Source organism: Lathamus discolor, chromosome W (assembly GCF_037157495.1).
Source record: "Lathamus discolor isolate bLatDis1 chromosome W, bLatDis1.hap1, whole genome shotgun sequence".
Lineage (NCBI taxonomy): Eukaryota > Metazoa > Chordata > Aves > Psittaciformes > Psittacidae > Lathamus > Lathamus discolor.
Genome location: NC_088908.1, coordinates 9866508 through 9890063, shown reverse-complemented (window position 1 = coordinate 9890063; position 23556 = coordinate 9866508).

Sequence of the window (23556 nt, the reverse complement as noted above, 5' to 3'; positions counted from 1 at the left end):
TCAAATGCACTTTTAGGAGATAAAGTGAGGAGTGACAGCAATGTTTGTGTCACAGTTTAAAGCTCACTGTGTGCAAAACATGATCAAGCAGGAGATTTTTTTCAAGGCTCTTCTGCTGTTTTAGGCAGGTCTAAAAATTCCTGCTCTACTCTCTCTGTTGCTGCTCAGCAGAGAGCGGGCACAGAGATGGTGGATTCAGCTGGTCTTTCAGGCAAAAAGGGAGGAGTGACAGCAATGTGTGTTGCAGAGTTGCAAAGCTCGCTGTGCGCTGAAGATGATCAGTGGGAACTTTCTGGACTGTCTCTTCTGCTCTTTTAGCATTGGCTAAAGGTTCCTGCTCTACTCTGCTTCTGCCCAGCAGAGAAAGGGCACAGAGATTTTGGATTCAATTGGACTTTGAGGTAGGAAAGTGCGGAGCGAGAGCAATATATGTGTCACAGTTGCAAAGCTGACTGCGTGCTGAAGATGCCCTGCCGGAGCTTTCACTCCGGGCTCTTCGGCTGTGGGAGCAGAGGCCAAGAGATCGTGTTCACCTGTCACTGCTGCTGTTCAAACGAGAGAGGGCGGGAGAGACCATGGATTCAAACGGATTATTAGGAGATGAAGTGAGGAGTGACAGCAATGTGTGTTTCAGAGTTGCAAAGCTCACTGTGCGCTGAAGATGATCTGCAAGGACTTTCCCTCCCTGCCCTTCGGAACTGGGAGCGGATTCCAAGCGCTCGTGCTCACCTGCCTCTGCTGCACTGGAAACGAGAGTGGAGACCAGAAACGCTGGATTCAAATGCACTTTTAGGAGCTACAATGAGGAGTGACAACAGTGTGTGTGTCAAAGTTGTAAAGCTCAGTGTATTGAAGAAGCACAAGAGCAGCCTTCAGCCTGTCTCTTCCACTGCCTTACAGATTGCAGACATTCCTGCTCACTCTGCTCCTCAGCAGAGTGCTGGCAACGGAGTTCTTGGATTGAAATGGTCTTTTAGGAGAAAGAGTGAAGAGTGACAGCAATGTTTGTGTCACAGTTTAAAGCTCACTGTGTGCTAAACATGATCAGGAGGAGCTTTTTTGCAAGGCTCTTCTGCTGTTTTAGCCCAGTCTAAACATTCCTGCTCTACTCTCTCTGATGCTGCTCAGCAGAGAGTGGGCACAGAGATGTTGGAATCAATTGGTCTTCCAGGCAGGAGAAGGAGGAGTTACAGCAATGTGTTTTGCAGAGTTGCAAAGCTCACTGTGTGCTGAAGATGCCCTGCAGGAGTTTCCCTGCTGGCCCTTCGTCTGTGGTATTAGAGTCCAAGCGCTGCTCCTCCCCTGTCACAACTCCTCTCGAAACGAGAGAGCGCACAAGAAACTTTGGATTCAAATGCACTTTTAGGAGATAAAGTGAGGAGTGACAGCAATGTTTGTGTCACAGTTTAAAGCTCACTGTGTGCAAAACATGATCAAGCAGGAGATTTTTTTCAAGGCTCTTCTGCTGTTTTAGGCAGGTCTAAAAATTCCTGCTCTACTCTCTCTGTTGCTGCTCAGCAGAGAGCGGGCACAGAGATGGTGGATTCAGCTGGTATTTCAGGCAAAAAGGGAGGAGTGACAGCAATGTGTGTTGCAGAGTTGCAAAGCTCGCTGTGCGCTGAAGATGATCAGTGGGAACTTTCTGGACTGTCTCTTCTGCTCTTTTAGCATTGGCTAAAGGTTCCTGCTCTACTCTGCTTCTGCCCAGCAGAGAAAGGGCACAGAGATTTTGGATTCAATTGGACTTTGAGGTAGGAAAGTGCGGAGCGAGAGCAATATATGTGTCACAGTTGCAAAGCTGACTGCGTGCTGAAGATGCCCTGCCGGAGCTTTCACTCCGGGCTCTTTGGCTGTGGGAGCAGAGGCCAAGAGATCGTGTTCACCTGTCACTGCTGCTGTTTAAACGAGAGAGGGCGGGAGAGACCATGGATTCAAACGGATTATTAGGAGATGAAGTGAGGAGTGACAGCAATGTGTGTTTCAGAGTTGCAAAGCTCACTGTGCGCTGAAGATGATCTGCAAGGACTTTCCCTCCCTGCCCTTCGGAACTGGGAGCGGATTCCAAGCGCTCGTGCTCACCTTCCTCTGCTGCTCTTGAAACGAGAGTGGAGACCAGAAACGCTGGATTCAAATGCACTTTTAGGAGCTACAATGAGGAGTGACAACAGTGTGTGTGTCACAGTTGTAAAGCTCAGTGTGTTGAAGAAGCACAAGAGCAGCCTTCAGGCCTGTCTCTTCCACTGCCTTACAGATTGCAGAAATTCCTGCTCACTCTGCTGCTCAGCAGAGTGCTGGCAACGGAGTTCTGGGATTGAAATGGTCTTTTAGGAGAAAGAGTGAAGAGTGACAGCAATGTTTGTGTCACAGTTTAAAGCTCACTGTGTGCTAAACATGATCAGGAGGAGCTTTTTTGCAAGGCTCTTCTGCTGTTTTAGCCCAGTCTAAACATTCCTGCTCTCTGTTGCTGCTCAGCAGAGAGTGGGCACAGAGATGTTGGAATCAATTGGTCTTCCAGGCAGGAAAAGGAGGAGTTACAGCAATGTGTGTTGCAGAATTGCAAAGCTCACTGTGTGCTGAAGATGCCCTGCAGGAGTTTCCCTGCTGGCCCTTCGTCTGTGGGATTAGAGTCCAAGCGCTGCTCCTCCCCTGTCACAACTCCTCTCGAAACGAGAGAGCGCACCAGAAACTTTGGATTCAAATGCACTTTTAGGAGATAAAGTGAGGAGTGACAGCAATGTTTGTGTCACAGTTTAAAGCTCACTGTGTGCAAAACATGATCAAGCAGGAGATTTTTTTCAAGGCTCTTCTGCTGTTTTAGGCAGGTCTAAAAATTCCTGCTCTACTCTCTCTGTTGCTGCTCAGCAGAGAGCGGGCACAGAGATGGTGGATTCAGCTGGTCTTTCAGGCAAAAAGGGAGGAGTGACAGCAATGTGTGTTGCAGAGTTGCAAAGCTCGCTGTGCGCTGAAGATGATCAGTGGGAACTTTCTGGACTGTCTCTTCTGCTCTTTTAGCATTGGCTAAAGGTTCCTGCTCTACTCTGCTTCTGCCCAGCAGAGAAAGGGCACAGAGATTTTGGATTCAATTGGACTTTGAGGTAGGAAAGTGCGGAGCGAGAGCAATATATGTGTCACAGTTGCAAAGCTGACTGCGTGCTGAAGATGCCCTGCCGGAGCTTTCACTCCGGGCTCTTTGGCTGTGGGAGCAGAGGCCAAGAGATCGTGTTCACCTGTCACTGCTGCTGTTCAAACGAGAGAGGGCGGGAGAGACCATGGATTCAAACGGATTATTAGGAGATGAAGTGAGGAGTGACAGCAATGTGTGTTTCAGAGTTGCAAAGCTCACTGTGCGCTGAAGATGATCTGCAAGGACTTTCCCTCCCTGCCCTTCGGAACTGGGAGCGGATTCCAAGCGCTCGTGCTCACCTTCCTCTGCTGCTCTTGAAACGAGAGTGGAGACCAGAAACGCTGGATTCAAATGCACTTTTAGGAGCTACAATGAGGAGTGACAACAGTGTGTGTGTCACAGTTGTAAAGCTCAGTGTGTTGAAGAAGCACAAGAGCAGCCTTCAGGCCTGTCTCTTCCACTGCCTTACAGATTGCAGACATTCCTGCTCACTCTGCTCCTCAGCAGAGTGCTGGCAACGGAGTTCTTGGATTGAAATGGTCTTTTAGGAGAAAGAGTGAAGAGTGACAGCAATGTTTGTGTCACAGTTTAAAGCTCACTGTGTGCTAAACATGATCAGGAGGAGCTTTTTTGCAAGGCTCTTCTGCTGTTTTAGCCCAGTCTAAACATTCCTGCTCTACTCTCTCTGTTGCTGCTCAGCAGAGAGCGGGCACAGAGATGTTGGAATCAATTGGTCTTCCAGGCAGGAAAAGGAGGAGTGACAGCAATGTGTTTTGCAGAGTTGCAAAGCTCATTGTGTGCTGAAGATGCCCTGCAGGAATTTCCCTGCTGGCCCTTCGTCTGTGGGATTAGAGTCCAAGCGCTGCTCCTCCCCTGTCACACCTCCTCTCCAAACGAGAGAGCGCACCAGAAACTTTGGATTCAAATGCACTTTTAGGAGATAAAGTGAGGAGTGACAGCAATGTTTGTGTCACAGTTTAAAGCTCACTGTGTGCAAAACATGATCAAGCAGGAGATTTTTTTCAAGGCTCTTCTGCTGTTTTAGGCAGGTCTAAAAATTCCTGCTCTACTCTCTCTGTTGCTGCTCAGCAGAGAGCGGGCACAGAGATGGTGGATTCAGCTGGTCTTTCAGGCAAAAAGGGAGGAGTGACAGCAATGTGTGTTGCAGAGTTGCAAAGCTCGCTGTGCGCTGAAGATGATCAGTGGGAACTTTCTGGACTGTCTCTTCTGCTCTTTTAGCATTGGCTAAAGGTTCCTGCTCTACTCTGCTTCTGCCCAGCAGAGAAAGGGCACAGAGATTTTGGATTCAATTGGACTTTGAGGTAGGAAAGTGCGGAGCGAGAGCAATATGTGTCACAGTTGCAAAGCTGACTGCGTGCTGAAGATGCCCTGCCGGAGCTTTCACTCCGGGCTCTTCGGCTGTGGGAGCAGAGGCCAAGAGATCGTGTTCACCTGTCACTGCTGCTGTTCAAACGAGAGAGGGCGGGAGAGACCATGGATTCAAACGGATTATTAGGAGATGAAGTGAGGAGTGACAGCAATGTGTGTTTCAGAGTTGCAAAGCTCACTGTGCGCTGAAGATGATCTGCAAGGACTTTCCCTCCCTGCCCTTCGGAACTGGGAGCGGATTCCAAGCGCTCGTGCTCACCTGCCTCTGCTGCACTGGAAACGAGAGTGGAGACCAGAAACGCTGGATTCAAATGCACTTTTAGGAGCTACAATGAGGAGTGACAACAGTGTGTGTGTCAAAGTTGTAAAGCTCAGTGTGTTGAAGAAGCACAAGAGCAGCCTTCAGCCTGTCTCTTCCACTGCCTTACAGATTGCAGACATTCCTGCTCACTCTGCTGCTCAGCAGAGTGCTGGCAACGGAGTTCTTGGATTGAAATGGTCTTTTAGGAGAAAGAGTGAAGAGTGACAGCAATGTTTGTGTCACAGTTTAAAGCTCACTGTGTGCTAAACATGATCAGGAGGAGCTTTTTTGCAAGGCTCTTCTGCTGTTTTAGCCCAGTCTAAACATTCCTGCTCTACTCTCTCTGATGCTGCTCAGCAGAGAGTGGGCACAGAGATGTTGGAATCAATTGGTCTTCCAGGCAGGAGAAGGAGGAGTTACAGCAATGTGTTTTGCAGAGTTGCAAAGCTCACTGTGTGCTGAAGATGCCCTGCAGGAGTTTCCCTGCTGGCCCTTCGTCTGTGGGATTAGAGTCCAAGCGCTGCTCCTCCCCTGTCACAACTCCTCTCGAAACGAGAGAGCGCACCAGAAACTTTGGATTCAAATGCACTTTTAGGAGATAAAGTGAGGAGTGACAGCAATGTTTGTGTCACAGTTTAAAGCTCACTGTGTGCAAAACATGATCAAGCAGGAGATTTTTTGCAAGGCTCTTCTGCTGTTTTAGCCCAGGCTAAACATTCCTGCTCTACTCTCTCTGTTGCTGCTCAGCAGAGAGCGGGCACAGAGGTGTTGGAATCAATTGGTCTTTCAGGCAGGAAAAGAAGAGACAGCAATGTGTGTTGCAGAGTTGCAAAGCTCACTGTGTGCTGAAGATGATCAGTGGGAACTTTCTGGACTGTCTCTTCTGCTGTTTCAGCAGAGTCCAAACGTAAGTGCTATATTCTGCTACTGCTCACAAGGAGCAAGCACAGGAGATGTATTATTCAATTGGACTTTCAGGTAGGAAAGTGAGAGGTGACAGCAATATGTGTTTCAGAGTTGTGAATCTCAATGTGTGCTGAAGATGCCCAGCAGTAGTTTCCATGCTGGCCCTTCGGCTGTGAAATTAGAATCCAAGCGCTCATCCTCCCCTGTCACAACTGCTCTCGAAGCGAGAGAGCGCACCAGAAACGTTGGCTTGAAATGCACTTTTAGGAGATAAAGTGAGGAGTGACAGCAATGTGTGTTTCAGAGTTGCAAAGCTCACTGTGCGCTGAAGATGATCTGCAAGGACTTTCCCTCCCTGCCCTTCGGAACTGGGAGCGGATTCCAAGCACTCGTGCTCACCTGCCTCTGCTGCACTGGAAACGAGAGTGGAGACCAGAAACGCTGGATTCAAATGCACTTTTAGGAGCTACAATGAGGAGTGACAACAGTGTGTGTGTCAAAGTTGTAAAGCTCAGTGTGTTGAAGAAGCACAAGAGCAGCCTTCAGGCCTGTCTCTTCCACTGCCTTACAGATTGCAGACATCCCTGCTCACTCTGCTGCTCAGCAGAGTGCTGGCAACGGAGTTCTGGGATTGAAATGGTCTTTTAGGAGAAAGAGTGAAGAGTGACAGCAATGTTTGTGTCACAGTTTAAAGCTCACTGTGTGCTAAACATGATCAGGAGGAGCTTTTTTGCAAGGCTCTTCTGCTGTTTTAGCCCAGTCTAAACATTCCTGCTCTACTCTCTCTGTTGCTGCTCAGCAGAGAGTGGGCACAGAGATGTTGGAATCAATTGGTCTTTCAGGCAAGAAAAGGAGGAGTGACAGCAATGTGTGTTGCAGAATTGTAAAGCTCACTGTGTGCTGAAGATGCCCTGCAGGCGTTTCCCTGCTGGCCCTTTGTCTGTGGGATTAGAGTCCAAGCGCTGCTCCTCCCCTGTCACAACTCCTCTCGAAACGAGAGAGCGCACCAGAAACTTTGGATTCAAATGCACTTTTAGGAGATAAAGTGAGGAGTGACAGCAATGTTTGTGTCACAGTTTAAAGCTCACTGTGTGCAAAACATGATCAAGCAGGAGATTTTTTGCAAGGCTCTTCTGCTGTTTTAGCCCAGGCTAAACATTCCTGCTCTACTCTCTCTGTTGCTGCTCAGCAGAGAGCGGGCACAGAGGTGTTGGAATCAATTGGTCTTTCAGGCAGGAAAAGAAGAGACAGCAATGTGTGTTGCAGAGTTGCAAAGCTCACTGTGTGCTGAAGATGATCAGTGGGAACTTTCTGGACTGTCTCTTCTGCTGTTTCAGCAGAGTCCAAACGTAAGTGCTATATTCTGCTACTGCTCATAAAGAGCAAGCACAGGAGATGTATTATTCAATTGGACTTTCTGGTAGGAAAGTGAGAGGTGACAGCAATATGTGTTTCAGAGTTGCGAATCTCACTGTGTGCTGAAGATGCCCAGCAGGATTTTCCATGCTGGCCCTTCGGCTGTGAAATTAGAATCCAAGCGCTCGTCCTCCCCTGTCACAACTGCTCTCGAAGCGAGAGAGTGCACCAGAAACGTTGGCTTGAAATGCACTTTTAGGGGATAAAGTGAGGAGTGACAGCAATGTGTGTTTCAGAGTTGTAAAGCTCACTGTGCGCTGAAGATGATCTGCAAGGACTTTCCCTCCCTGCCCTTCGGAACTGGGAGCGGATTCCAAGCGCTCGTGCTCACCTGCCTCTGCTGCACTGGAAACGAGAGTGGAGACCAGAAACGCTGGATTCAAATGCACTTTTAGGAGCTACAATGAGGAGTGACCACAGTGTGCGTGTCAAAGTTGTAAAGCTCAGTGTGTTGAAGAAGCACAAGGGCAGCCTTCAGGCCTGTCTCTTCCACTGCCTTACAGATTGCAGACATCCCTGCTCACTCTGCTGCTCAGCAGAGTGCTGGCAACGGAGTTCTTGGATTGAAATGGTCTTTTAGGAGAAAGAGTGAAGAGTGACAGCAATGTTTGTGTCACAGTTTAAAGCTCACTGTGTGCTAAACATGATCAGGAGGAGCTTTTTTGCAAGGCTCTTCTGCTGTTTTAGCCCAGTCTAAACATTCCTGCTCTCTGCTGCTGCTCAGCAGAGAGTGGGCACAGAGATGTTGGAATCAATTGGTCTTCCAGGCAGGAAAAGGAGGAGTTACAGCAATGTGTGTTGCAGAATTGCAAAGCTCACTGTGTGCTGAAGATGCCCTGCAGGAGTTTCCCTGCTGGCCCTTCGTCTGTGGGATTAGAGCCCAAGCGCTGCTCCTCCCTTTCACAACTCCTCTCGAAACGAGAGAGCGCACCAGAAACTTTGGATTCAAATGCACTTTTAGGAGATAAAGTGAGGAGTGACAGCAATGTTTGTGTCACAGTTTAAAGATCACTGTGTGCTAAACATGATTAGCAGGAGCTTTTTTTGCAATGCTCTTCTGCTGTTTTAGCCCAGGCTAAACATTCCTGCTCTACTCTCTCTGTTGCTGCTCAGTAGAGAGCGGGCACAGAGATGGTGGATTCAGTTGGTCTTTCTTTCAGGCAGGAAAGGGAGGAGTGACAGCAATGCGTGTTGCTGAGTTGCAAAGCTCGCTGTGCGCTGAAGATGATCAGTGGGTACTTTCTGGACTGTCTCTTCTGCTGTTTCTGCAGAGTCCAAACGTAAGTGCTATATTCTGCTACTGCTCATAAAGAGGAAGCACAGGAGATGTAGGATTCAATTGGACTTTCAGGTAGGAAAGTGAGAGGTGACAGCAATGTGTGTTTCAGAGTTGCAAAGCTCACTGTGTGCTGAAGATGCCCAGCAGGATTTTCCATGCTGGCCCTTCGGCTGTGGGATTAGAGTCCAAGCGCTCGTCCACCCCTGTCACAACTCCTCTCGAAACGAGAGAGCGCACCAGAAACGTTGGATTCAAATGCACTTTTAGGAGATAAAGTGAGGAGTGACAGCAATGTTTGTGTCACAGTTTAAAGCTCACTGTGTGCTAAACATGATCAGGAGGAGCTTTTTTTGCAATGCTCTTCTGCTGTTTTAGCCCAGTCTAAACATTCCTGCTCTACTCTCTCTGTTGCTGCTCAGCAGAGAGTGGGCACAGAGATGTTGGAATCAATTGGTCTTCCAGGCAGGAAAAGGAGGAGTTACAGCAATGTGTTTTGCAGAGTTGCAAAGCTCACTGTGTGCTGAAGATGCCCTGCAGGAGTTTCCCCGCTGGCCCTTCGTTTGTGGGATTAGAGTCCAAGCGCTGCTCCTCCCCTGTCACAACTCCTCTCGAAACGAGAGAGAGCACCAGAAACTTTGGATTCAAATGCACTTTTAGGAGATAAAGTGAGGAGTGACAGCAATGTTTGTGTCACAGTTTCAAAGCTCACTGTGTGCTAAACATGATTAGCAGGAGCTTTTTTGCAAGGCTCTTCTGCTGTTTTAGCCCAGGCTAAACATTCCTGCTCTACTCTCTCTGTTGCTGCTCAGCAGAGAGTGGGCACAGAGATGTTGGAATCAATTGGTCTTTCAGGCAAAAAGGGAGGAGTGACAGCAATGTGTGTTGCAGAGTTGCAAAGCTCGCTGTGCGCTGAAGATGATCAGTGGGAACTTTCTGGACTGTCTCTTCTGCTCTTTTAGCATTGGCTAAAGGTTCCTGCTCTACTCTCTCTGCTTCTGCCCAGCAGAGAAAGGGCGCAGAGATTTTGGATTCAATTAGACTTTGAGGTAGGAAAGTGCGGAGCGAGAGCAATATATGTGTCACAGTTGCAAAGCTGACTGCGTGCTGAAGATGCCCTGCCGGAGCTTTCACTCCAGGCTCTTCGGCTGTGGGAGCAGAGGCCAAGAGATCGTGTTCACCTGTCACTGCTGCTGTTCAAACGAGAGAGGGCGGGAGAGACCATGGATTCAAACGGATTATTAGGAGATGAAGTGAGGAGTGACAGCAATGTGTGTTTCAGAGTTGCAAAGCTCACTGTGCGCTGAAGATGATCTGCACGGACTTTCCCTCCCTGCCCTTCGGAACTGGGAGCGGATTCCAAGCGCTCGTGCTCACCTTCCTCTGCTGCTCTTGAAACGAGAGTGGAGACCAGAAACGCTGGATTCAAATGCACTTTTAGGAGCTACAATGAGGAGTGACAACAGTGTGTGTGTCAAAGTTGTAAAGCTCAGTGTGTTGAAGAAGCACAAGAGCAGCCTTCAGGCCTGTCTCTTCCACTGCCTTACAGATTGCAGACATTCCTGCTCACTCTGCTGCTCAGCAGAGTGCCGGCAACGGAGTTCTTGGATTGAAATGGTCTTTTAGGAGAAAGAGTGAAGAGTGACAGCAATGTTTGTGTCACAGTTTAAAGCTCACTGTGTGCTAAACATGATCAGGAGGAGCTTTTTTGCAAGGCTCTTCTGCTGTTTTAGCCCAGTCTAAACATTCCTTCTCTCTGTTGCTGCTCAGCAGAGAGGGGGCACAGAGATGTTGGAATCAATTGGTCTTTCAGGCAGGAAAAGGAGGAGTGACAGCAATGTGTGTTGCAGAATTGCAAAGCTCACTGTGTGCTGAAGATGCCCTGCAGGAGTTTCCCTGCTGGCCCTTCGTCTGTGGGATTAGAGCCCAAGCGCTGCTCCTCCCCTGTCACAACTCCTCTCGAAACGAGAGAGCGCACCAGAAACGTTGGCTTCAAATGCACTTTTAGGAGATAAAGTGAGGAGTGACAGCAATGTTTGTGTCACAGTTTAAAGATCACTGTGTGCTAAACATGATTAGCAGGACCTTTTTTTGCAATGCTCTTCTGCTGTTTTAGCCCAGGCTAAACATTCCTGCTCTACTCTCTCTGTTGCTGCTCAGTAGAGAGCGGGCACAGAGATGGTGGATTCAGTTGGTCTTTCTTTCAGGCAGGAAAGGGAGGAGTGACAGCAATGCGTGTTGCTGAGTTGCAAAGCTCGCTGTGCGCTGAAGATGATCAGTGGGTACTTTCTGGACTGTCTCTTCTGCTGTTTCTGCAGAGTCCAAACGTAAGTGCTATATTCTGCTACTGCTCATAAAGAGCAAGCACAGGAGATGTAGGATTCAATTGGACTTTCAGGTAGGAAAGTGAGAGGTGACAGCAATGTGTGTTTCAGAGTTGCAAAGCTCACTGTGTGCTGAAGATGCCCAGCAGGATTTTCCATGCTGGCCCTTCGGCTGTGGGATTAGAGTCCAAGCGCTCGCCCACCCCTGTCACAACTCCTCTCGAAACGAGAGAGCGCACCAGAAACGTTGGATTCAAATGCACTTTTAGGAGATAAAGTGAGGAGTGACAGCAATGTTTGTGTCACAGTTTAAAGCTCACTGTGTGCTAAACATGATCAGGAGGAGCTTTTTTTGCAATGCTCTTCTGCTGTTTTAGCCCAGTCTAAACATTCCTGCTCTACTCTCTCTGTTGCTGCTCAGCAGAGTGGGCACAGAGATGTTGGAATCAATTGGTCTTCCAGGCAGGAAAAGGAGGAGTTACAGCAATGTGTTTTGCAGAGTTGCAAAGCTCACTGTGTGCTGAAGTTGCCCTGCAGGTGTTTCCCTGCTGGCCCTTGGTCTGAGGGATTAGAGTCCAAGCGCTCCTCCTCCCCAGTCACAACTCCTCTCGAAACGAGAGAGAGCACCAGAAACTTTGGATTCAAATGCACTTTTAGGAGATAAAGTGAGGAGTGACAGCAATGTTTGTGTCACAGTTTCAAAGCTCACTGTGTGCTAAACATGATTAGCAGGAGCTTTTTTGCAAGGCTCTTCTGCTGTTTTAGCCCAGGCTAAACATTCCTGCTCTACTCTCTCTGTTGCTGCTCAGCAGAGAGTGGGCACAGAGATGGTGGAATCAGTTCGTCTTTCAGGCAGGTAATTTAGGACTGACAGCAATGTGTGTTGCAGAGTTGTAAAGCTCGCTGTGCACTGAAGATGATCAGTGGGAACTTTCTGGACTGTCTCTTCTGCTGTTTCAGCAGAGTCCAAACGTATGGGCTATATTCTGCTACTGCTCACAAGGAGCAAAGCACAGGAGAAGTAGGATTCAATTGGACTTTCAGGTAGGAAAGTGAGAGGTGACAGCAATGTGTGTTTCAGAGTTGCAAAGCTCACTGTGTGCTGAAGATGCCCAGCAGGAGTTTCCCTGCTGGCCCTTCGGCTGTGGGATTAGAGTCCAAGCGCTCGTCCTCCCCTGTCACAACTCCTCTCGAAACGAGAGAGCGCACCAGAAACGATGGTTTCAAATGCACTTTTAGGAGATAAAGTGAGGAGTGACAGCAATGTTTGTGTCACAGTTTAAAGCTCACTGTGTGCAAAACATGATCAAGCAGGAGCTTTTTTGCAAGGCTCTTCTGCTGTTTTAGCCCAGTCTAAACATTCCTGCTATACTCTCTCTGTTGCTGCTCAGCAGAGAGCGGGCACAGAGATGGTGGATTCAGCTGGTCATTCAGTACTTTTAGTATTGTGTCACTCATCACAATGTTGATTTATTTGCTCTCAGAGTTTTTGCTCTTGATATCAGAGTTTCAGCATGTCATACCTTACTTGCAGCCAGTATTTGCTGTTTTAGTGTTTATCACCTGGTGGGCCTTGGGCTAAGGTTCTTGTTTCACTGTACTTCATGGTAATGACTTGCAATACATTAGAATCATTGATAATGAAACTGGGCTGGCATTACACAGCAAGCGTTAAGGTAACCTTGTATTATACCTTAGTTACTGGACTGTTCTTATCTCAACCCGTGGGAATCACATTCTTTCAATTCTCCTCCCCATCTGTCTGGGAGCAAGGGGAGGAAAAAGTGGGGGAGTGAGCGTGCGGCTGCATGGTTCTGAGTTACAGCCTGGGCTTAAACCACAACAAGTTTATGAATGGTTGTAATTTGCATGATTTGGCCATATCAGAAAGTACAGGGTAAAACAGAAGCACCAGGGAAAGTGTGCCAGGAGCTGGGTATTAATTATTCTCCTGCTAAAGTTTGGTGTTAGGCTTCTTATATTTAATGATGCTGTGTCTGATAACGACAGGTCTTATAGGAATGAGTTAATTTGCCAAGTCCCTTCGTAGTGCTCGGTTTTCCTTATGCTCAATGGCTATATTTAAATAACAAGAGCTTGGATTTTCTCTTCTATTTTATGGAAAGTATTTTATAAAATGCAATGAAAAAAGTTGTAATTCATGCAAAGGCTAATTTGAGGTGAGGGGGGGAAAAATGAAAACCCTTTTTCTCTGGCTCTGGGAACTCCCAGATTCCTCCCCAGCATGTGCAGACAAGGAAGTGAAAACAAGCAGAAATGGAAGCTGCAAGTCTGTTGTCAGAGGCAGTGAAGCCACTTGAAGGCATGTTCCCCACCTGGTGTGGAGACCCCATCCCATTGTATGTCCCATCACTCCAGTCTTTTGCAACATCTTGCACTCCAGGATAGGAAAAGTGCAAGAGGTCAGGAAATGGTAAGAACAGAATTAGATTTTAATTTGCTTTCCCCATTTTTAAATAATCCCTGATGCTGATAATACAGGACTTATATTCCTCTGAAGAACAGAACTAATAAACTGCCTTTTTTTTTCAAGTAAAGCTTGTTCAGGTGGTTAAACCTTATTCCAGGTGCTATTCCAAGAAATGGCAGTATTTTAAACTCCAAAAATTTTAGTCTGCAGGACAAGAAAAGTCTTATTTGAAGCTTGCATAGAGCTGTTTTTTTCATTGTGTACAAACTTTCCCCACCCCCAAAATAACACTTAACCATTTTGAAGAAAAACTTGAGCCAGGTTTTACAACTGACCCCATGTGAAAATGCTGATGCAATTGCAGTGTTAAAAATGAGCTAATATTTAATGCAAAAATGACAATTTTGTGACACATGTAATGAGTGGATGAGGTTGTCAGACCGGTCTTGTGATGTGATGGATGCTGATCATGCTGGAACATGATCAAGCAGGAGATTTTTTGCAAGGCTCTTCTGCAGTTTTAGCCCAGGCTAAACATTCCTGCTCTACTCTCTCTGTTGCTGCTCAGCAGAGAGTGGGCACAGAGATGTTGGAATCAATTGGTCTTTCAGGCAGGAAAAGAAGTGACAGCAATGTGTGTGGCAGAGTTGCAAAGCTCACTGTGTGCTGAAGATGATCAGTGGGAACTTTCTGGACTGTCTCTTCTGCTGTTTCAGCAGAGTCCAAACGTAAGTGCTATATTCTGCTACTGCTCACAAAGAGCAAGCACAGGAGATGTATTATTCAATTGGACTTTCTGGTAGGAAAGTGAGAGGTGACAGCAATATGTGTTTCAGAGTTGCGAATCTCAATGTGTGCTGAAGATGCCCAGCAGCAGTTTCCATGCTGGCCCTTCGGCTGTGAAATTAGAATCCAAGCGCTCGTCCTCCCCTGTCACAACTGCTCTCGAAGCGAGAGAGCGCACCAGAAACGTTGGCTTGAAATGCACTTTTAGGGGATAAAGTGAGGAGTGACAGCAATGTGTGTTTCAGAGTTGTGAAGCTCACTGTGCGCTGAAGATGATCTGCAAGGACTTTCCCTCCCTGCCCTTCGGAACTGGGAGCGGATTCCAAGCGCTCGTGCTCACCTGCCTCTGCTGCACTGGAAACGAGAGTGGAGACCAGAAACGCTGGATTCAAATGCACTTTTAGGAGCTACAATGAGGAGTGACCACAGTGTGCGTGTCAAAGTTGTAAAGCTCAGTGTGTTGAAGAAGCACAAGGGCAGCCTTCAGGACTGTCTCTTCCACTGCCTTACAGATTGCAGACATCCCTGCTCACTCTGCTGCTCAGCAGAGTGCTGGCAACGGAGTTCTTGGATTGAAATGGTCTTTTAGGAGAAAGAGTGAAGAGTGACAGCAATGTTTGTGTCACAGTTTAAAGCTCACTGTGTGCTAAACATGATCAGGAGGAGCTTTTTTGCAAGGCTCTTCTGCTGTTTTAGCCCAGTCTAAACATTCCTTCTCTCTGTTGCTGCTCAGCAGAGAGTGGGCACAGAGATGTTGGAATCAATTTGTCTTTCAGGCAAGAAAAGGAGGAGTGACAGCAATGTGTGTTGCAGAATTGCAAAGCTCACTGTGTGCTGAAGATGCCCTGCAGGAGTTTCCCTGCTGGCCCTTCGTCTGTGGGATTAGAGTCCAAGCGCTGCTCCTCCCCTGTCACAACTCCTCTCCAAACGAGAGAGCGCACCAGAAACTTTGGATTCAAATGCACTTTTAGGAGATAAAGTGAGGAGTGACAGCAATGTTTGTGTCACAGTTTCAAAGCTCACTGTGTGCTAAACATGATTAGCAGGAGCTTTTTTGCAAGGCTCTTCTGCTGTTTTAGCCCAGGCTAAACATTCCTGCTCTACTCTCTCTGTTGCTGCTCAGCAGAGAGTGGGCACAGAGATGTTGGAATCAATTGGTCTTTCAGGCAAAAAGGGAGGAGTGACAGCAATGTGTGTTGCAGAATTGCAAAGCTCACTGTGTGCTGAAGATGCCCTGCAGGAGTTTCCCTGCTGGCCCTTCGTCTGTGGGATTAGAGCCCAACCGCTGCTCCTCCCTTTCACAACTCCTCTCGAAACGAGAGAGAGCACCAGAAACTTTGGATTCAAATGCACTTTATGAGATAAAGTGAGGAGTGACAGCAATGTTTGTGTCACAGTTTCAAAGCTCACTGTGTGCTAAACATGATTAGCAGGAGCTTTTTTGCAAGGTTCTTCTGCTCTTTTAGCCCAGGCTAAACATTCCTGCTCTACTCTCTCTGTTGCTGCTCAGCAGAGAGTGGGCACAGAGATGTTGGAATCAATTGGTCTTTCAGGCAAAAAGGGAGGAGTGACAGCAATGTGTGTTGCAGAGTTGCAAAGCTCGCTGTGCGCTGAAGATGATCAGTGGGAACTTTCTGGACTGTCTCTTCTGCTCTTTTAGCATTGGCTAAAGGTTCCTGCTCTACTCTCTCTGCTTCTGCCCAGCAGAGAAAGGGCGCAGAGATTTTGGATTCAATTAGACTTTGAGGTAGGAAAGTGCGGAGCGAGAGCAATATATGTGTCACAGTTGCAAAGCTGAGTGCGTGCTGAAGATGCCCTGCCGGAGCTTTCACTCCAGGCTCTTCGGCTGTGGGAGCAGAGGCCAAGAGATCGTGTTCACCTGTCACTGCTGCTGTTCAAACGAGAGAGGGCGGGAGAGACCATGGATTCAAACGGATTATTAGGAGATGAAGTGAGGAGTGACAGCAATGTGTGTTTCAGAGTTGCAAAGCTCACTGTGCGCTGAAGATGATCTGCACGGACTTTCCCTCCCTGCCCTTCGGAACTGGGAGCGGATTCCAAGCGCTCGTGCTCACCTTCCTCTGCTGCTCTTGAAACGAGAGTGGAGACCAGAAACGCTGGATTCAAATGCACTTTTAGGAGCTACAATGAGGAGTGACAACAGTGTGTGTGTCAAAGTTGTAAAGCTCAGTGTGTTGAAGAAGCACAAGAGCAGCCTTCAGGCCTGTCTCTTCCACTGCCTTACAGATTGCAGACATTCCTGCTCACTCTGCTGCTCAGCAGAGTGCCGGCAACGGAGTTCTTGGATTGAAATGGTCTTTTAGGAGAAAGAGTGAAGAGTGACAGCAATGTTTGTGTCACAGTTTAAAGCTCACTGTGTGCTAAACATGATCAGGAGGAGCTTTTTTGCAAGGCTCTTCTGCTGTTTTAGCCCAGTCTAAACATTCCTTCTCTCTGTTGCTGCTCAGCAGAGAGGGGGCACAGAGATGTTGGAATCAATTGGTCTTTCAGGCAGGAAAAGGAGGAGTGACAGCAATGTGTGTTGCAGAATTGCAAAGCTCACTGTGTGCTGAAGATGCCCTGCAGGAGTTTCCCTGCTGGCCCTTCGTCTGTGGGATTAGAGCCCAAGCGCTGCTCCTCCCCTGTCACAACTCCTCTCGAAACGAGAGAGCGCACCAGAAACGTTGGCTTCAAATGCACTTTTAGGAGATAAAGTGAGGAGTGACAGCAATGTTTGTGTCACAGTTTAAAGATCACTGTGTGCTAAACATGATTAGCAGGACCTTTTTTTGCAATGCTCTTCTGCTGTTTTAGCCCAGGCTAAACATTCCTGCTCTACTCTCTCTGTTGCTGCTCAGTAGAGAGCGGGCACAGAGATGGTGGATTCAGTTGGTCTTTCTTTCAGGCAGGAAAGGGAGGAGTGACAGCAATGCGTGTTGCTGAGTTGCAAAGCTCGCTGTGCGCTGAAGATGATCAGTGGGTACTTTCTGGACTGTCTCTTCTGCTGTTTCTGCAGAGTCCAAACGTAAGTGCTATATTCTGCTACTGCTCATAAAGAGCAAGCACAGGAGATGTAGGATTCAATTGGACTTTCAGGTAGGAAAGTGAGAGGTGACAGCAATGTGTGTTTCAGAGTTGCAAAGCTCACTGTGTGCTGAAGATGCCCAGCAGGATTTTCCATGCTGGCCCTTCGGCTGTGGGATTAGAGTCCAAGCGCTCGCCCACCCCTGTCACAACTCCTCTCGAAACGAGAGAGCGCACCAGAAACGTTGGATTCAAATGCACTTTTAGGAGATAAAGTGAGGAGTGACAGCAATGTTTGTGTCACAGTTTAAAGCTCACTGTGTGCTAAACATGATCAGGAGGAGCTTTTTTTGCAATGCTCTTCTGCTGTTTTAGCCCAGTCTAAACATTCCTGCTCTACTCTCTCTGTTGCTGCTCAGCAGAGAGTGGGCACAGAGATGTTGGAATCAATTGGTCTTCCAGGCAGGAAAAGGAGGAGTTACAGCAATGTGTTTTGCAGAGTTGCAAAGCTCACTGTGTGCTGAAGTTGCCCTGCAGGTGTTTCCCTGCTGGCCCTTGGTCTGAGGGATTAGAGTCCAAGCGCTCCTCCTCCCCAGTCACAACTCCTCTCGAAACGAGAGAGAGCACCAGAAACTTTGGATTCAAATGCACTTTTAGGAGATAAAGTGAGGAGTGACAGCAATGTTTGTGTCACAGTTTCAAAGCTCACTGTGTGCTAAACATGATTAGCAGGAGCTTTTTTGCAAGGCTCTTCTGCTGTTTTAGCCCAGGCTAAACATTCCTGCTCTACTCTCTCTGTTGCTGCTCAGCAGAGAGTGGGCACAGAGATGGTGGAATCAGTTCGTCTTTCAGGCAGGTAATTTAGGACTGACAGCAATGTGTGTTGCAGAGTTGTAAAGCTCGCTGTGCACTGAAGATGATCAGTGGGAACTTTCTGGACTGTCTCTTCTGCTGTTTCAGCAGAGTCCAAACGTATGGACTATATTCTGCTACTGCTCACAAGGAGCAAAGCACAGGAGAAGTAGGATTCAATTGGACTTTCAGGTAGGAAAGTGAGAGGTGACAGCAATGTGTGTTTCAGAGTTGCAAAGCTCACTGTGTGCTGAAGATGCCCAGCAGGAGTTTCCCTGCTGGCCCTTCGGCTGTGGGATTAGAGTCCAAGCGCTCGTCCTCCCCTGTCACAACTCCTCTCGAAACGAGAGAGCGCACCTGAAACGATGGTTTCAAATGCACTTTTAGGAGATAAAGTGAGGAGTGACAGCAATGTTTGTGTCACAGTTTAAAGCTCACTGTGTGCAAAACATGATCAAGCAGGAGCTTTTTTGCAAGGCTCTTCTGCTGTTTTAGCCCAGTCTAAACATTCCTGCTATACTCTCTCTGTTGCTGCTCAGCAGAGAGCGGGCACAGAGATGGTGGATTCAGCTGGTCATTCAGTACTTTTAGTATTGTGTCACTCATCACAATGTTGATTTATTTGCTCTCAGAGTTTTTGCTCTTGATATCAGAGTTTCAGCATGTCATACCTTACTTGCAGCCAGTATTTGCTGTTTTAGTGTTTATCACCTGGTGGGCCTTGGGCTAAGGTTCTTGTTTCACTGTACTTCATGGTAATGACTTGCAATACATTAGAATCATTGATAATGAAACTGGGCTGGCATTACACAGCAAGCGTTAAGGTAACCTTGTATTATACCTTAGTTACTGGACTGTTCTTATCTCAACCCGTGGGAATCACATTCTTTCAATTCTCCTCCCCATCTGTCTGGGAGCAAGGGGAGGAAAAAGTGGGGGAGTGAGCGTGCGGCTGCATGGTTCTGAGTTACAGCCTGGGCTTAAACCACAACAAGTTTATGAATGGTTGTAATTTGCATGATTTGGCCATATCAGAAAGTACAGGGTAAAACAGAAGCACCAGGGAAAGTGTGCCAGGAGCTGGGTATTAATTATTCTCCTGCTAAAGTTTGGTGTTAGGCTTCTTATATTTAATGATGCTGTGTCTGATAACGACAGGTCTTATAGGAATGAGTTAATTTGCCAAGTCCCTTCGTAGTGCTCGGTTTTCCTTATGCTCAATGGCTATATTTAAATAACAAGAGCTTGGATTTTCTCTTCTATTTTATGGAAAGTATTTTATAAAATGCAATGAAAAAAGTTGTAATTCATGCAAAGGCTAATTTGAGGTGAGGGGGGGAAAAATGAAAACCCTTTTTCTCTGGCTCTGGGAACTCCCAGATTCCTCCCCAGCATGTGCAGACAAGGAAGTGAAAACAAGCAGAAATGGAAGCTGCAAGTCTGTTGTCAGAGGCAGTGAAGCCACTTGAAGGCATGTTCCCCACCTGGTGTGGAGACCCCATCCCATTGTATGTCCCATCACTCCAGTCTTTTGCAACATCTTGCACTCCAGGATAGGAAAAGTGCAAGAGGTCAGGAAATGGTAAGAACAGAATTAGATTTTAATTTGCTTTCCCCATTTTTAAATAATCCCTGATGCTGATAATACAGGACTTATATTCCTCTGAAGAACAGAACTAATAAACTGCCTTTTTTTTTCAAGTAAAGCTTGTTCAGGTGGTTAAACCTTATTCCAGGTGCTATTCCAAGAAATGGCAGTATTTTAAACTCCAAAAATTTTAGTCTGCAGGACAAGAAAAGTCTTATTTGAAGCTTGCATAGAGCTGTTTTTTTCATTGTGTACAAACTTTCCCCACCCCCAAAATAACACTTAACCATTTTGAAGAAAAACTTGAGCCAGGTTTTACAACTGACCCCATGTGAAAATGCTGATGCAATTGCAGTGTTAAAAATGAGCTAATATTTAATGCAAAAATGACAATTTTGTGACACATGTAATGAGTGGATGAGGTTGTCAGACCGGTCTTGTGATGTGATGGATGCTGATCATGCTGGAACATGATCAAGCAGGAGATTTTTTGCAAGGCTCTTCTGCAGTTTTAGCCCAGGCTAAACATTCCTGCTCTACTCTCTCTGTTGCTGCTCAGCAGAGAGTGGGCACAGAGATGTTGGAATCAATTGGTCTTTCAGGCAGGAAAAGAAGTGACAGCAATGTGTGTGGCAGAGTTGCAAAGCTCACTGTGTGCTGAAGATGATCAGTGGGAACTTTCTGGACTGTCTCTTCTGCTGTTTCAGCAGAGTCCAAACGTAAGTGCTATATTCTGCTACTGCTCACAAAGAGCAAGCACAGGAGATGTATTATTCAATTGGACTTTCTGGTAGGAAAGTGAGAGGTGACAGCAATATGTGTTTCAGAGTTGCGAATCTCAATGTGTGCTGAAGATGCCCAGCAGCAGTTTCCATGCTGGCCCTTCGGCTGTGAAATTAGAATCCAAGCGCTCGTCCTCCCCTGTCACAACTGCTCTCGAAGCGAGAGAGCGCACCAGAAACGTTGGCTTGAAATGCACTTTTAGGGGATAAAGTGAGGAGTGACAGCAATGTGTGTTTCAGAGTTGTGAAGCTCACTGTGCGCTGAAGATGATCTGCAAGGACTTTCCCTCCCTGCCCTTCGGAACTGGGAGCGGATTCCAAGCGCTCGTGCTCACCTGCCTCTGCTGCACTGGAAACGAGAGTGGAGACCAGAAACGCTGGATTCAAATGCACTTTTAGGAGCTACAATGAGGAGTGACCACAGTGTGCGTGTCAAAGTTGTAAAGCTCAGTGTGTTGAAGAAGCACAAGGGCAGCCTTCAGGCCTGTCTCTTCCACTGCCTTACAGATTGCAGACATCCCTGCTCACTCTGCTGCTCAGCAGAGTGCTGGCAACGGAGTTCTTGGATTGAAATGGTCTTTTAGGAGAAAGAGTGAAGAGTGACAGCAATGTTTGTGTCACAGTTTAAAGCTCACTGTGTGCTAAACATGATCAGGAGGAGCTTTTTTGCAAGGCTCTTCTGCTGTTTTAGCCCAGTCTAAACATTCCTTCTCTCTGTTGCTGCTCAGCAGAGAGTGGGCACAGAGATGTTGGAATCAATTTGTCTTTCAGGCAAGAAAAGGAGGAGTGACAGCAATGTGTGTTGCAGAATTGCAAAGCTCACTGTGTGCTGAAGATGCCCTGCAGGAGTTTCCCTGCTGGCCCTTCGTCTGTGGGATTAGAGTCCAAGCGCTGCTCCTCCCCTGTCACAACTCCTCTCCAAACGAGAGAGCGCACCAGAAACTTTGGATTCAAATGCACTTTTAGGAGATAAAGTGAGGAGTGACAGCAATGTTTGTGTCACAGTTTAAAGCTCACTGTGTGCAAAACATGATCAAGCAGGAGATTTTTTTCAAGGTTCTTCTGCTGTTTTAGGCAGGTCTAAAAATTCCTGCTCTACTCTCTCTGTTGCTGCTCAGCAGAGAGCGGGCACAGAGATGGTGGATTCAGCTGGTCTTTCAGGCAAAAAGGGATGAGTGACAGCAATGTGTGTTGCAGAGTTGCAAAGCTCGCTGTGCGCTGAAGATGATCAGTGGGAACTTTCTGGACTGTCTCTTCTGCTCTTTTAGCATTGGCTAAAGGTTCCTGCTCTACTCTGCTTCTGCCCAGCAGAGAAAGGGCACAGAGATTTTGGATTCAATTGGACTTTGAGGTAGGAAAGTGCGGAGCGAGAGCAATATATGTCACAGTTGCAAAGCTGAATGCGTGCTGAAGATGCCCTGCCGGAGCTTTCACTCCGGGCTCTTCGGCTGTGGGAGCAGAGGCCAAGAGATCGTGTTCACCTGTCACTGCTGCTGTTCAAACGAGAGAGGGCGGGAGAGACCATGGATTCAAACGGATTATTAGGAGATGAAGTGAGGAGTGACAGCAATGTGTGTTTCAGAGTTGCAAAGCTCACTGTGCGCTGAAGATGATCTGCAAGGACTTTCCCTCCCTGCCCTTCGGAACTGGGAGCGGATTCCAAGCACTCGTGCTCACCTTCCTCTGCTGCTCTTGAAACGAGAGGGGAGACCAGAAACGCTGGATTCAAATGCACTTTTAGGAGCTACAATGAGGAGTGACAACAGTGTGTGTGTCACAGTTGTAAAGCTCAGTGTGTTGAAGAAGCACAAGAGCAGCCTTCAGGCCTGTCTCTTCCACTGCCTTACAGATTGCAGACATCCCTGCTCACTCTGCTGCTCAGCAGAGTGCTGGCAACAGAGTTCTTGGATTGAAATGGTCTTTTAGGAGAAAGAGTGAAGAGTGACAGCAATGTTTGTGTCACAGTTTAAAGCTCACTGTGTGCTAAACATGATCAGGAGGAGCTTTTTTGCAAGGCTCTTCTGCTGTTTTAGCCCAGTCTAAACATTCCTTCTCTCTGTTGCTGCTCAGCAGAGAGTGGGCACAGAGATGTTGGAATCAATTGGTCTTCCAGGCAGGAAAAGGAGGAGTTACAGCAATGTGTGTTGCAGAATTGCAAAGCTCACTGTGTGCTGAAGATGCCCTGCAGGAGTTTCCCTGCTGGCCCTCCGTCTGTGGGATTAGAGTCCAAGCGCTGCTCCTCCCCTGTCACAACTCCTCTCCAAACGAGAGAGCGCACCAGAAACTTTGGATTCAAATGCACTTTTAGGAGATAAAGTGAGGAGTGACAGCAATGTTTGTGTCACAGTTTAAAGCTCACTGTGTGCAAAACATGATCAAGCAGGAGATTTTTTGCAAGGCTCTTCTGCTGTTTTAGGCAGGTCTAAAAATTCCTGCTCTACTATCTCTGTTGCTGCTCAGCAGAGAGCGGGCACAGAGATGGTGGATTCAGCTGGTCTTTCAGGCAAAAAGGGAGGAGTGACAGCAATGTGTGTTGCAGAGTTGCAAAGCTCGCTGTGCGCTGAAGATGATCAGTGGGAACTTTCTGGACTGTCTCTTCTGCTCTTTTAGCATTGGCTAAAGGTTCCTGCTCTACTCTGCTTCTGCCCAGCAGAGAAAGGGCACAGAGATTTTGGATTCAATTGGACTTTGAGGTAGGAAAGTGCGGAGCGAGAGCAATATATGTGTCACAGTTGCAAAGCTGACTGCGTGCTGAAGATGCCCTGCCGGAGCTTTCACTCCGGGCTCTTCGGCTGTGGGAGCAGAGGCCAAGAGATCGTGTTCACCTGTCACTGCTGCTGTTCAAACGAGAGAGGGCGGGAGAGACCATGGATTCAAACGGATTATTAGGAGATGAAGTGAGGAGTGACAGCAATGTGTGTTTCAGAGTTGCAAAGCTCACTGTGCGCTGAAGATGATCTGCAAGGGCTTTCCCTCCCTGCCCTTCGGAACTGGGAGCGGATTCCAAGCGCTCGTGCTCACCTTCCTCTGCTGCTCTTGAAACGAGAGGGGAGACCAGAAACGCTGGATTCAAATGCACTTTTAGGAGCTACAATGAGGAGTGACAACAGTTTGTGTGTCACAGTTGTAAAGCTCAGTGTGTTGAAGAAGCACAAGAGCAGCCTTCAGGCCTGTCTCTTCCACTGCCTTACAGATTGCAGACATTCCTGCTCACTCTGCTGCTCAGCAGAGTGCTGGCAACGGAGTTCTTGGATTGAAATGGTCTTTTAGGAGAAAGAGTGAAGAGTGACAGCAATGTTTGTGTCACAGTTTAAAGCTCACTGTGTGCTAAACATGATCAGGAGGAGCTTTTTTGCA